We start from the raw sequence: 14,843 nt of genomic DNA on the forward strand, positions 1-14,843 counted from the left end.
TCTACACTTGCAATCACCTTACACGTGATAATTCAACTATCCCTGTGTAGAACACTTTCTACATGCACAATGGTTATACACACCCTTTTATTGATACAAGAGCTGATAGTGGGTAGGTTATCAGAAAACACTCCTCAATGAGTGAAATAAGAACAATATAGCGCAAATTATATCTCTCTCAAAATGAACAATGTTTAAGGTTCAACGCTTAGAGAAGAAAGAATGAAAGCTTTGAATGAATGTTGTATTGTGACGCCCCCAAATTCCGTTTGGGATTGGACGGACATTTGAAGCGTCGAGACATGCAACACAAGGTTACCTGCCCCCGTTCATGACATATAAGATGCAATAATCCTAACATGCATCTAACATTATGCAATATTCGCAGCGGATAATTTTTTTCTTTAGCAATACTATGCACCAAATTAAAATATCCCAAATACTTAAAACATACTTCATATATAAAGATACATTGAATAACTAAGATCACAGAACTATTCCAAAATAGTTATGATCTAAAAGTACTGGAGATGCAACTCCATCGTACAAGTAGTAATTTAACTACTATATTAACCTTAATGACGCACCGTCGTTCAGTCGACTGTATCTAGTTGGTCAGCTCCTGATCTTCCTTCAGGTCCTGTAACAAGATCTATCATTCAGGGGGAATGGTAGTTGGGACTACCACAGTGAGATTTGATTACAAATCTCAGCAAGTTAACAAAAAACTTCCATACAGACTAATGATGCATGTATGACAGTAAAAGCATAAATGCATAATCAAATTCATAAGTAATTAAAGAATAACTTAGCGTACAACATAGCATAATTGACATAACTTAAATTGAAACATGAACTGAACTTGACTTATCATAAACTTGCTTTGAAACTTGAATTAACATGAAAAATACATACTCCACAGTTGTTGTGGCCCCATGTATTTTACGTGTAAATACATACTCCACAGTTGTTGTGGCCCCATGTATTTTACGTGTAAATACATACTCCACAGTTGTTGTGGCCCCATGTATTCTACACAAACTTGGCTTAACATTAAAAATACATACTCCACAGTTGTTGTGGCCCCATGTATTCTACACAAACTTGACTTAACATGAAAAATACATACTCCACAGTTGTTGTGGCCCCATGTATTCTACGTGTAAATACATACTCCACAGTTGTTGTGGCCCTATGTATTCTACACAAACTTGACTTAACATTAAAAATACATACTCCACAGTTGTTGTGGCCCCATGTATTCTACACAAACTTGACTTAACATGAAAAATACATACTCCACAGTTGTTGTGGCCCCATGTATTTTACGCATCACAATTGTAGTTAAATACATACTCCACAGTTGTTGTGGCCCCATGTATTCTATACAAATTTGACTTAACATTAAAAATACATACTTCACAGTTGTTGTGGCCCCATGTATTCTACGTGTAAATACATACTCCACAGTTGTTGTGGCCCCATGTATTCTACACATCATAATGTACTCAAGATGAAATGTGACTGGAATACGAAAGGACTGAAGTCCTGACGTAACATAACGTGACTTGAACATAACTTAGAATACATGACCAACTTGAGATAGAAACATTTCGTAACATGGCATAACATATAATAGACAACATATTTAACATGACATACTTGCAACAGTGAATATTACATGACTTGACTTACATGTAATGGATGACATACTTAACATGACGTACTTGTAATGTACAGTAATATATAACAGAATATATTATGTAACAGATAAAAATTGATGACAGAATAAATTCTGTATAATAGACAATTACATGATAACTTGATATGGCATGACACATATGATAACATACATACATACACTGTAGTTCTTTTACTTAGCACACATACACAGTAGACTGCTAGTAAGTTAAAAGCTAACTTACCTCGATCTCCGCGTTTCTTATAAAACCTCAAGCGCGATCACGAGGAACTGTAATTAGTGATTCTAAAAGTTAGTACTAAATCACTAATAATTTGAAATATGGAAAAATACTAACTTAAAGAGTAAAATTTCCATTTTACTTCCTACATGTAGGAAAATGACCGTTTTACCCATAACTTAAGAATTTTGCATACTAACTCCAAAAGTCACCAAAATTTACATTCCTCATGTAAATCTTGTCCTAAACTTAAATATCAACTCAGAAAAATTTAAAACAAAACACAACTATGAAGAACACACTATGGTCGAAACATCCATAGGCCATTTCCCTTTATTTTTGTTGCAATTTCTTCCAACTTCAAAACTCATGCTTAAACCAAAATTTTGCAACAAACATCTTCCAATCCTAAGTTCAAAATCATACTTAAAACATCCATTTAGAAAAAGCTAATAATTAACACCAAACTTTTTTTGTAAAAAGATCCAAGCACTTGAATCACAAGTTTTGACCTTAAATCAAAACATCTCCAAGAATTTCAAAAATCAAATCTTACTTCTAACATATTCATAATATAATCCTAACATCAACCATGCTTTAAATCATCGAACTAAAGTCACCAAAATCACAAAATAACATTTGGAGTTTTTGGTTTTACACTTAGTCTAAAAACAGAAACTTTTTCCTCAACTAGTTTTGATAAATCTCCTGATCTATGACTTATAATCATATGATCTTCAAACCAAACCATCACATGGTTTAAAAAGATGTCCTAAAACATATATAAGCTTCTAATTCAAGATCACATGGTTAGAAATTAACCAAACCATAAATTTAGCCAAGAATATCCACACTTTGGCTTATTTGAATATCTCTTTGCATAAAATTTCATATCTTTGAAACTAACATCAAATATCTTCAAAATAATAATATAACATGTATATAAGATACTTAGGATCCTCCAATAAATTATTAAAATCATTAGAATAGGTTTAGACCACCAAAGAGTTAAACTTTCTCAAAACAGAAACTGTTTTTCCTCTTCCAGTTTCTAAGTTTCTAAATCTAAGAAAATCTTTCATCAAAACCTTTAATCATGCAAAAATCCTCAACCAATAGTCATATATACATGTTAACAATACTCCATAAAAATTTCGGACCAATATCTATCCATTAGCTTGGTCAAAAACTCCAAACTATAACATATTCTCCAGTTTATCTCCCAGAATGACCTTTCTATAGTTTACACAATATTTGACTGACCAAATGATCTTCAAATGGGGCAAATAAGATATCCATGTAAACTAGACTCAAAAAGGAACAACTTATATGAATGAGACTTTATGATAAAACACTTACAACAGCTTCGAAATGGGCATGCAAAAGAACTCCTAAAAGCTGTCCGAGAGAGAATGTTTGATATTCTTTTAAAGAAACGTGTAAATGAAGATAAGTTCGTGGGTGATGGCTGGAGATGCTTATGGAAGAGATAAGGGAGATGATAAGGCTGGAGTTGAGAGTTGAGTGTGGTTTTCTCCTACCCAAAATATCTATAAAATATTATCTCAAAATATTCTATCCAATAATATCTATAAAAATCAGCTCAATATATTTTCCAAATGTGGAGTAGACTTGGAAGAGTAAGGTGGCTAAAATCTTTCTATGTGTATTTTAAATCTCTATTCTTAAGATATTTTCCAAATGTGTATTTTGCTTAGGTGTCATGATCTCACACCTTGATTTCCTTCACAATTCCATCTAATGGTTTCTCTTTGTGCCAAGTATCTAATACTATTCATTATGTGTGGTTAAGATCTTGCCAAGTGTCCAAATAAAATATCGCTATCCTAATTTGGACATTTCACACTATGATTTTGAAAACACTGCGCTCAGTACATTTACCGAGGTTACTATTCACTCCAAAAATAAACGTAATAAACTTAGTACTGAAAAATTCTAAATATTTAATTAAGCCTAGTGGTGTAGACTATAATGTATTCTGACACTTTTAACTATCTCAAATAATTAAAATCGCATTTTCTAGCACCATAGTGAGTGATAACACTAACTATGTTGACAGGCTAAAATTTATGCGATTAGTCGATTCGTGTAAACTTACAGAGTTTTCACGAGATTCCTAAAGTCAATAGAAATTCCTTAATTGAATTTCTAGCGGGCTGTTACATGTATGCTCTTGGTGTTGTAAATTTGAAACTCTCAAATGATCTATTTATAAGCATATGAGACTTCATATTCAAATTTAAAAAGATTCACATGTCAAAGACAACATCATTCACTTTTCAAAAATTTCAAAGTTAATCTTTTTAGTTTTCGCATATGACAAAAGGAGTACACTTTACTTTTCAAATTTTTCAAACAAAATCATTTATCTTTTGCATAAGTCAAAAAGAGCATCAATCACTTTTGAAAATATTCAAATAAAACATGCACATGTGAAATATGACAATCAATCATCTTTAATATTTTTAAAATTTTCAAACAAAATCGTCTACCTTTTGCATAAATAAAAAAGAGTATCAATTACTTTTGAAAATATTCAAATAAAGCATGCACATGTGAAAGATGACAATCAATCATTTTTAATATTTTCAAAATTCAAACCTTTAATCATGTCATACATATGTGAAAGATGACAATCAATCATTTTTCAAAATTTTTAAATTTAATTTTCAAAATATTCATGCACATGTGGAAAATATATTTTAATATTTTATGATAAAATATTAATTTTGAGCGTTAATCTAAATTTCGAGTTTTTAATAGATTTACAACATTACTCTATGAGTTTTAATATGAACTTATTCTATTTTTCCTCATGCTTGGTTTATTGATGTGCTTAACTTCATTGTGTAGACAACTTGAGTTTGAGACTCCTTTATTTTTTGAATTCATTTGTTATCATCAAAATCCATGTGTAGATATATAATTACACTAAACTTAAAATATTGGATTCAACAATAGCTATTGAGAAAAAAAGGGAAAAAATTGAAGCGTTAATGTTCGAGGAAATTTTAAATTTAGAAAATAAAACGAAAGAAGAGATAAGAGTAGATGCATCCAATACAAGGTTTTTAAGTGAGGCATGATTGAAAGAAATCAATAAATTAGGGAAAGAATGGAAGAGGAAGAGAGAGAGAATATTGGGAAGGGAGGGGGATACCAAGAGGAATGGGACAGTGATCGTGGGATCGCTTGAGAGCATAGCAACTCAACTCTAAGTGGTTGCATGATGAAGCTAAAGATCTGCTCAAGCTCCGGATCCCCTCATCCATTCCTTATCTCTCTCTCTCTCTCTCTCTCTCTCTCTCTCTCTCTCTCTCTCTCTCTCCATTCAGCAAGGCGACATCGTCTTATTTTGCCATGCTCAACGTGGGGAGCTACGAGGGAAAAACAAATGGGTTGCTCTATTTCAAAGAGCAAACATAGAGAAAAATCTAGGATTGAGCATGGTGGTGTTGGGCGGCATTGGGTGGCTTTACCATAGGCTGGGGTCTTGCTTCCCTTTGGCCATGCTTGACATGGCCATTGATGTTGCATGGGCTGCAAAAGCTGTTGGTTACAGGCGTTGTTCACAATGGCATCATGGCTCACCAAGAGGGAGTGGAGATTTCGATGGGGAGGAGATTTCGATGGTTTCAAATGGGGGGGGGGGGGGGGAGACATTGATGGGGGAGGAGATTTTGCTTTTCTCTTCCTACTCCAGATGCAACCGTTTGATGAAGATGAGATCGTCTTCCTACTCCTGTTGCATGAAATCACTTTCTCAATGCTTTGAAACACACTGTTTCATTTGAAATGTCAGCATTGGTGCACGTCCTAGTTGGCAAATCACTTGCAAGAAGAGTTTTCCTTCATAGTTTGTTTGACATTAGAGTAACATGATATGTTGTCAAAAAAAGGGTGATGGCCTTATCATGAAAGTTACCCAAACTTTTTGTTATTAAAAAAAAAAAAAGATAAAAAAAGGAGGGGACTTATACTTCAAATAGGTGCCACATCCCTAAAAAGGTAAATATTATTGTTGAACCCAAGATTTCAAGTTTTGTGTATTTATATATCTACACATGGATTTTGATGATAACAAATGAATTCAAAGAATAAACGAGTCTCAATATCAAGTTGTCTACACAATGGAGTCAAGCACATCAAGAAAACAAGCATGAGAAAGAAGGGAACAAGTTCACATTAAAGTCATAGAGTAATGTTGTAAATTTCTTAAAAATTCAAAATTAGGATTAAGACTCAAAATTAATATTTTATCATAAAGTATTAAATACATTTTCTACATGTGTATGAATATTTTGAAAATTATATTTGAAAATTTTGAAAGATGATTGATTGTCATCTTTCACATGTGCATGCCTTGATTAAAGGTTTGAACTTTGAAAATATTAAAGATGATTGATTGTCATCTTTCACATGTGCATGTTTTATTTGAATATTTTCAAAAGTAATTGATGCTTTTTTTGACTTATGCAAAAAGTAGATGATTTTGTTTGAAAATTTTGAAAAGTAAAGTGTGTTCTTTTTGTCATATGCAAAAAGTAAAAAGATTAGGTTTGAAATATTTGAAAAGTAAAGTATGCTCATTTTATCATATGCAAAAAGTAAAAAGATTATGTTTGAATTTTTTGAAAAGTAAAGTGTGCTCCTTTTGTCATATGCCAAAAGTAAAAGATTAGATTTGAAATTTTTGAAAAATTAATGATGTTGTTTTTGACAATTGAAAAAAAAGAACCTTTTATTTGAATTTTTTGAAAAAGTGAATGATATTGTCTTTGACATGTAAATCTTTTTAAATTTAAATATGAAGTCTTATATGCCTATAAATAGATCATTTGAGAGCTTCACATTTACAACACCAAGAGCATACAACATTCTTTCAAAGCTTTCATTCTCTCTTCTCTAAGTATTGAGCCTTAATCCTTGTTTATTTTGAGAGAAATATAGTTTGCGCTGTATTGTTCTTATTTCACTCATTGATGAGTGTTTTCTGATAGCCTACCCACTATCAGCTCTTATATTTGTAAAAGGGTGTGTATAACCCTTGTGTGTGTATAAAGTGTTCTACACAGAGAATAATTGAATCACCACGTGTAAGGTGATTGCAAGTGTAGATGATGTTTTACACGGATCATTTATAACGGTAATGTTCAAATGTGTAATAGGTTTCTATCTCTACCTGAATGAGGTTAAATAGTGAATTTAGAGATTCTCAAGGGGTAGCTTGAGGCGAGGACGCAGGCAATGAGGCCAAACCTCGTTAACATACTGAGTTTACTTCTTTCTTACCCTTACTCTTTATATTTATTGCTATTTCGTATTTTGTTTATATTTTATATTATATATTTGATTTATTATTGCTATTTTTTTTTAAATACAACTCAATTCACCCCTCCTTTTGTGTTAGTCATCTGGGTAACAATTATTTTAACGTAGTATATTAAATTGTAAAATTACTTTTATTATAAAGTGGATCTAATATAGTATATGAAATTAGAAATCATGTCAATTTAGAGACTTAAGTTTATAAAATTTCTTTATAGTTATAACACTTCTCAAAATCACTCCATGTGATACAATAGTAAAGATACCAACTGGATTTTGATCTTCAATCAATGTCAAATTTGTGTATACCTGGGAGTAATTTTTTCCAAAAATGACTTCCTTGTGAAAGATTGTCATAATTTAAAGTAGGGGTGAAATGAGATAAATTGATATGAAAATTGAAATTTAAATAAAATATTGTTAAAATATTATTTTTTAATATTATTATTGTTTTGAAATTTAAAAAAATAAATTATTTATTATATTTTATGAAAAATTTTGAAAATATTGTAATGATAAAATGAGATGGAATAAAATATTTTCACTATCTATACAGAAACTAAATATTAAATTTTAGTTTAGTCTTTCTGAAACACTAGTAAAGACTACCTTAAATTTTATAGGACTAAATAAAGTCTCTCTCTTCAACATTAAATTATTTGATTCAGATTGACAGTTACAAATAATTTTAATTCTACAAAATTCTGGTTCAGTCAAGAAATGTACACAATTAAGTCAAAGTTAATTCCTAAATTCAAAATCCTAAAAAATTAAATTTATAAATAGACATGAAGATGATTGGAAAAAAATTCTCTCATAAATGTACAATGAAGAAAATGTAACGACTTTATAAATTTACATCATTTAATTATTTAAGATTATGAAATATTTTTACTATAAAATGCATCAAAAGTGAAATTTAATAATGTGAATTTGTAGAGTCTTTCGGTACTACATGAAGTGTAGGACACTTACTTAATAGTATACAAATGCACTCATTTGTTTTGCATTCACCTGATTTATGATATATGATATTTTTGAAGTGCAACAAGGGATTTAAAGAAGAATAGAGGCTAGACTCCATTAGTAACAAGTAAATACTTTGTATGTAAAATGTAAATACTAAAGAGTCTCAATTTTTTTTTTTTTTAATTTTTGAGAAATAAAGTCCAATCACAAGTTCTGAGACAACCCAAAAAGCACTTGATCATGGTCAATTTTGTAAGGCTACTTGGGTATTGAGCATTTACCTATAAGAACTTAATTACTTTCATTCGTTTGATTTGTGCTCGAGTCGAATGATGAAAAATTATCATTTCTTATTCTCTCGGGAATGAATCCATATTAATTCAAAAATTGATTGTCGTGTCTTCAAATAAGTTGTTTAATAGTTGGCATATTGACTCGTATGTATAAAGAATTGGTTTAGATCAATCATAACCGGATGATTAGGAATTACTTCTATATTGATAATTACATATTGATTGATTAATTAATATAATATTATATCAAACCTCGTAAGTAAGAAGATAAAATTTTGAATTGCATATTTTATTTTCTAGTCCTAAGAGCAAAAATATGAGAAATACCATGCATTCAAATTATGATGTCGAGTGCGCACATTCTTTAAACACACTTCCCCTTCTTCATTGCTCTCATACCCCATTTCTCTCTGAAGAGAAACAGATATCTTACTTCATACGAGCTACATACGAATTACGGCTCCCCTTTCACTTTTTAGGGTGACAAAGAAGTCTCGTACTCCACAACCCTAGATATGTGAGGCTAGCTCCATCATTCATGTGTATTTAGGGCTTTACAAAAATCGATGGAACCGACCGGAACCAGCCATAGGAGTTCAGAACAGGACGAAACTTGCAAATAACTAGTTGGCAGACAATAGGAAATTGATAAAACTGACGTCGGCCGATTCGGTCTTGATTGGAACCAAGTTCAAACTACCGAAACTAGTCTATATATGTTTTACATGTGCCGTTTGGAAAAGAAAATAGAATGAAACGAAGTTGTTTAATTTAATACGTCAAACACCGTCCTTTGGATTTAGGGTTTAATATCTCCCTTCTACTTCCTCCTAATTCTCATCTCTCATATTCTCTCTCTCCTCTCTCACGTAGTGGTGCAGCACTCTGCCATCTACTGCTCATCTCTGTCTCTATCTCCTCTCTCACACAACGCCACCAATCTCTCTCTCTCTCATCGTAATGCCGATGCACCACCAATCTCTCTCTCTCTTTGAGTTTAGAGCATTGGCATTGGCTTCATCAAAAGTCAATACAAATGCATAAAATGATGAATATGTGTAAAAAGCCACTGCATTGGATTAGTCAAACCGGTAAATGGCAAGTTTTGACCTACAGTGAATTTATGGTTTCCTTCAAATATGAAGGGCTACTACACACTCATCTTCTTATTATTTTACTCAGTTTTAATTCATTACCGAACAACTTTTTATTTTCCCTCTTCATTTTCCTCCCCACATTTTCTCTCCCCCTCTCTCTTTTTCATTTCTTGCACGAAACAACACTCGGATTCTTCAATCCACCGAAACAGCACTTGGATTCTTCACAAGAATTATTCTAATCTGGACCGATTTTCAGATGAGCTTCTTCTCCAAGGCTGGTTGTAAATTTTCTCTTCCCCTTTCTCTCGTTTTCAAGCTATTTATTATTCTTCATTCCTTCGATTCTTGGAGCAGGTTCATCTTGGGTTTTGTATAGCGCAAAGTCAAAACAGATTCGTGCATTGAAGTTCATCTTCAGGTTCGTTGGATTTGTTTTTCCTGCAACCCTAGTTTGGTTTCATCTTACTGATTTACGGTGAGCCCCGATTGGGGCTTTTGCTCTTTGTTTTTGCTCTCTATTTTTGCTTGGAAAAAATTTCTGGAACTCAGTGAGCATAGGACTGAATTGGAAGAATTTTTTTGCGATTTTTTGCTGATTTTTTTTTTATTACTAACTTCAGTTTGGCAGACAAAACATGGTGCGAATTTGTGAGAAACTAGCATTGCAATCTCACTGTTTTATGTTGCCATTTTACTCATATTGTTAATGAAAAATTTGGATAGGGCTGTCGGGTCTATCCTATGTTTCTTATGTTCTGAACTTGGATGCATGTCAATATTGATAAAAGTAATCCATCCTTTCTCCAATATATATGTAAGCAACTCTTCTCTGAAACAAATATCTTGATATCTTGTCATACATCTATTATTGATCATTGAATAATTATGGAACAGTATGTTAGCCCAACAAAAAGTTGTCCATACAGAAGATTTCAATATCTGATACAAAAATTAACATAGTTGAATAACCACCAACACCAACACCAACACCATAACTATTATCCTAGTTCCTATTGAAACCAAATTTTAGTTTGGTTTAGATGTATAGTTTTTCATCTTCAGAAGCTTAGTATCCAAGAAAAGGTTTTATGAATGAGAGAGAGAGAGAGAGAGAGAGAGAGAGAGAGAGAGAGAGAGAGAGAGAGCATGGATATGAATAAACAATTATCATAAGCATGGGTTGGAGCAGTTAAATTTAGTGTTAATTTTTTTAACTTATAGGGCTGGGGTCCTGGGTGGTGGTCTGCCTTAATAATTATTTTCAATAGTAGTGTTACCATTACTTTTAAGACATTTTACCAACCATGCAACTTGTATTTATTTTCTTACTTTCTTATTTCCAGACAAGGTGTGCTCCATGGCTTGAATAGAGGAAATAGTTTATCAGAAAAATATCCCTAACTTCTTTTATTTAGGGACTGGAATGGTGGTCTATATTTATGGCTCATTCATTGTGAACATATTTGTTTTATATCTTAATATGAGGGATCTTTGAAAACATCAGCAAGATTATTCATTTGGATCTGGATATTACCTGCAATTTTTACAAGATTTACACATGTCCACCACATTGTCCTGTCCTGTTGGTGGTCGGATGTTAGAGCTTAAGTGGAAGCTAGGTGCTATAGTATAAACTTGATGAAATATTTTGTGTTTTATTTAGTCAATAGGAAAGCTTCTGTTTCCTACAAGCCATGCCTGTGCATTCTTTTCCAAAGTTAAAATAAGAGTTGAGCTTTAGCAATATGCATATTCATGTTGTATAATTTAATTATTATTATTCATTACTTTGCAACTGACCTGTTTTTCGTGCAAATTTGCATGTCTCTTTTTAACGAGCCTGTAAGACAACCCATACCATTTTAAGCCGGTGTAGGCATTTGACCCCTAATCTTTTGTAATGTATATAAATGAGCATGCTCGGAAAATTTTCATTTGAAGCATGTCACGTCCTCTATAAATATGTGGAGTGAATCAGAGTACGGGTAAGTCTCTTTAAATTGCTTGGTCGAAAGGCACTCCTCAACTCAATCTAGAACTGGAAGTTGGGTTTATCTAAGGGGAAATATATTACCAATGGGCTTCACACAAAAAACTTGACGATTTACAGTTTAAGCCTAATTGCTGGACGTTATCCTGTGTTGTTGATTACAAACCCACCAGTGACAACCATCCATGGATTGATTACACTTACGACAGTCTCATAAAAAGAGAGATGTACATTTGGAAGAATGAGTTTCCAGTATGTATTAAGGCATCCTATGGTTGGATGAGTTTCCAAGCAGTAAGCTAACACAGCTGCACACAATGAATCGGGGCACATTTATTTATATTCCTGACTTTGGTTTTATTTACTACTTGTGTTATTATTTTGTATATCCCTGACTTTGGTTTTATTTATTTTATGATTTTTTTGCTGATTTTCTAAGGTGCACTCAGTCTTGCCTTCGGCTCTAGCAACTACACAGATTCTGGTATTGTATTTTTGAGATCTGTAACATCTAAAAACCAACTCATGTTTGCATATAACATCTGAAAATGTTACTATCTGATCTGTAACATCTAAAAATGATAGTGGTTTGATTGCTATTCATGCAAATAAATGTTAAAGCTGGATTAGAATTTAAAAAAAAAAAAAAATGTTTGATTGCTTGCTATTTGATCTGTAACATTTGAAAATGAAAATGGTTTGATTGCTATACATTCCTCTGAATTGAAATGTACTTCACGGGATTGCTATTTATGACTGCATAATGTATACTTGGGTCTTAATTTTATACTTATCAACCCTATATTTTTTTAATAGTCAAAAATCTGACTTGTAACAACAGAGGAAAAAAACTCCTGAATCTGATGCACGCCACATGCATGAAATCTCCTGCATGATTATATAGAATTTCATACTTAAATTTTCAAACGTTTTCTCTTTTTTTTTTTTTATACTGTTTTTGTGCCTTAGTAGCAGATTTTTTTTTTTCAATTGCAGTCATATACTGCTATATATGCTGATGTTAAAAGCTTGAATTGTACTGCCTTGTTTATTGTGCTGTGTTGTATGTGCTGTTTTGTTTGACCTTTGGATAATTATAATTCTCCTAGGATGGACAATCTGTTGGATGAGGACCCATTCTTCACCACTTTCTTACAAAGTGGAGGAGAAGGTCCTATTACCACTCCAATATTTACACAGCATTCTAATGTTGTGGTCGGATCAACCCCCCTTCACAGTGAAAAGAGGCCTCCAACTAAAAAAGTTCAAAGAGAAGCTTCTTTCACTGTTGAGGAGGATAATGTACTTGTCTCCGGTTAGCTCAACATTAGTATTGATGCCATTCGGAAAACTAATCAGAAATCCACTCAAATGTGGGAGAGGATTTCTGATTTTTATCACGAATATAAGAAACCACATAATGTGAACCGTTCAGTTGGGTCATTGATCCATCGTTGGTCCATGATCCAAAAATGCACAAATAAGTTTTGTACATATCTAGCATAAGTTGAGTCATTGCACCCGAGTGGTGCAACAGAATAAGATAAGGTATATACTATTTTCCTTTAATAATGTGGTCTATTTATGTAAGATTTATTCTTTGACAATGTTTGTAGATACTTTTTCAAATTGAAAGAGTAAAAATATTGTACAAAGAGATGGAACGAGGGAACTTCACCTTAGAGCATTCTTGAAATCTTTTGAGACACCAACCCAAATGGCATCAACACATGAATACGCTGAATACTAGGAGAAAGCCACACGATAGACAACCTTCCAATGAGCAGTCAAGTGAAGTTTTTGGCGATGTTGTGGAGGAGAATGTTGAAAGGCCTACTGGAAAAAAGGCTGAAAAGGAAAGCTTGAGGAAGCATAAGGCACAAGAATCATCTGATGCTAAGTTCAACATGGCATTAGGAGCAATGACCGAGGATAGACGATTGTTCATGGCAGAGAGAAGAGAATGGCAGACGAAGGCTGATCGCGATAGAGGTGCACAACTGGAGCTTGATAAAAGAAAGTTCAAGGCAGAGATGATGAGCAAGGATCTTTCTGGTATGAATGCCATGCAGCAAACCTACTTCCATAAAGTTCAGAAAAAAATTTGAGAGGAGTCAATGAGTGATTCAGATGGTATATCCGAATGACCTATGCGTTTCCAGCTTCTAGTGGCTGCTTAGCCACAAGACTTCCTAAGGAAGCATGTGGCTGGGTAGCCACTATGAATAGATTTTATTCTATTTTTTTGAATGGAAATCTTTGGATGAATTTGTGGTTGAAAAATCTGAATGTTAGTTTAGTTTTTGGCAATGTTTGTGGATAGAAAATCTGTAAAATATCCATCTTTTTGGAAGTATTTGTGGATCCGAATTGTATGTGATGCAACTTGTATTTGCTGGAAATATTTAGTGAATGGAAGTTGTATTTTTAAACTTGTCTTTTGGATCTGCTTGTGGACATTAAAATGATAATGGAAGTTGTTTATGGTGTCATTTAGTAAGGCTGCTTTTGTACACTGTTATGTGGCTGGATTTTTCAGATTGAAAGAAGCTGAATTTGTGTAGGTTTTATTAGCTCTAGATGTTGCATCTGTATTTTTTAACTTAAGAAGCTGAATTTGTGTAACTTTTATTAGCTCCATACGAGATTTATACGAGATTTGTGTAGCTTTTAAGAAGATTTGTGTAGATTTGTGTAGTTTTTAAGAAGATGTTGCAGCTGTATACGAGATTTAACTACTATATAATTATTTGTGATGCAATACTGTCCAAATGGGGCTTATAGGAGATTTAACTACCATATAAGTTAATTGTGGATATGAAGTGATACTATATTGAATATAAATAAATATATATAAATCCGTATAAGTTAATAAAAGTGTGAAGTGATACTGCCTTCAATATAAATAAATAAATAAATAAATATATCAAATTAAATTATTAATGTACATATAGTAGGTTTAATTATAAAATATGAAAAAAAAATATTATTAAAAAAATAATATTATATTATTATTTTGATAAATCCAATAACTAATCTAATATAAAATTATAAATATGAAAATTTTAGAATTATGAAAAATTTATATTTTTATTAAAATTTAAAAATAATTTTAATAAAGATGCTCCTCCATCTCATCGCAACATCGGCTGGTCACCGACCGACAATAAATCAAAATCACATCGAAACTAACGTCGCTGATTTTCTTCCCTTTAACCAA

This window comes from Carya illinoinensis, chromosome 3, assembly GCF_018687715.1.
Source record: "Carya illinoinensis cultivar Pawnee chromosome 3, C.illinoinensisPawnee_v1, whole genome shotgun sequence".
Lineage (NCBI taxonomy): Eukaryota > Viridiplantae > Streptophyta > Magnoliopsida > Fagales > Juglandaceae > Carya > Carya illinoinensis.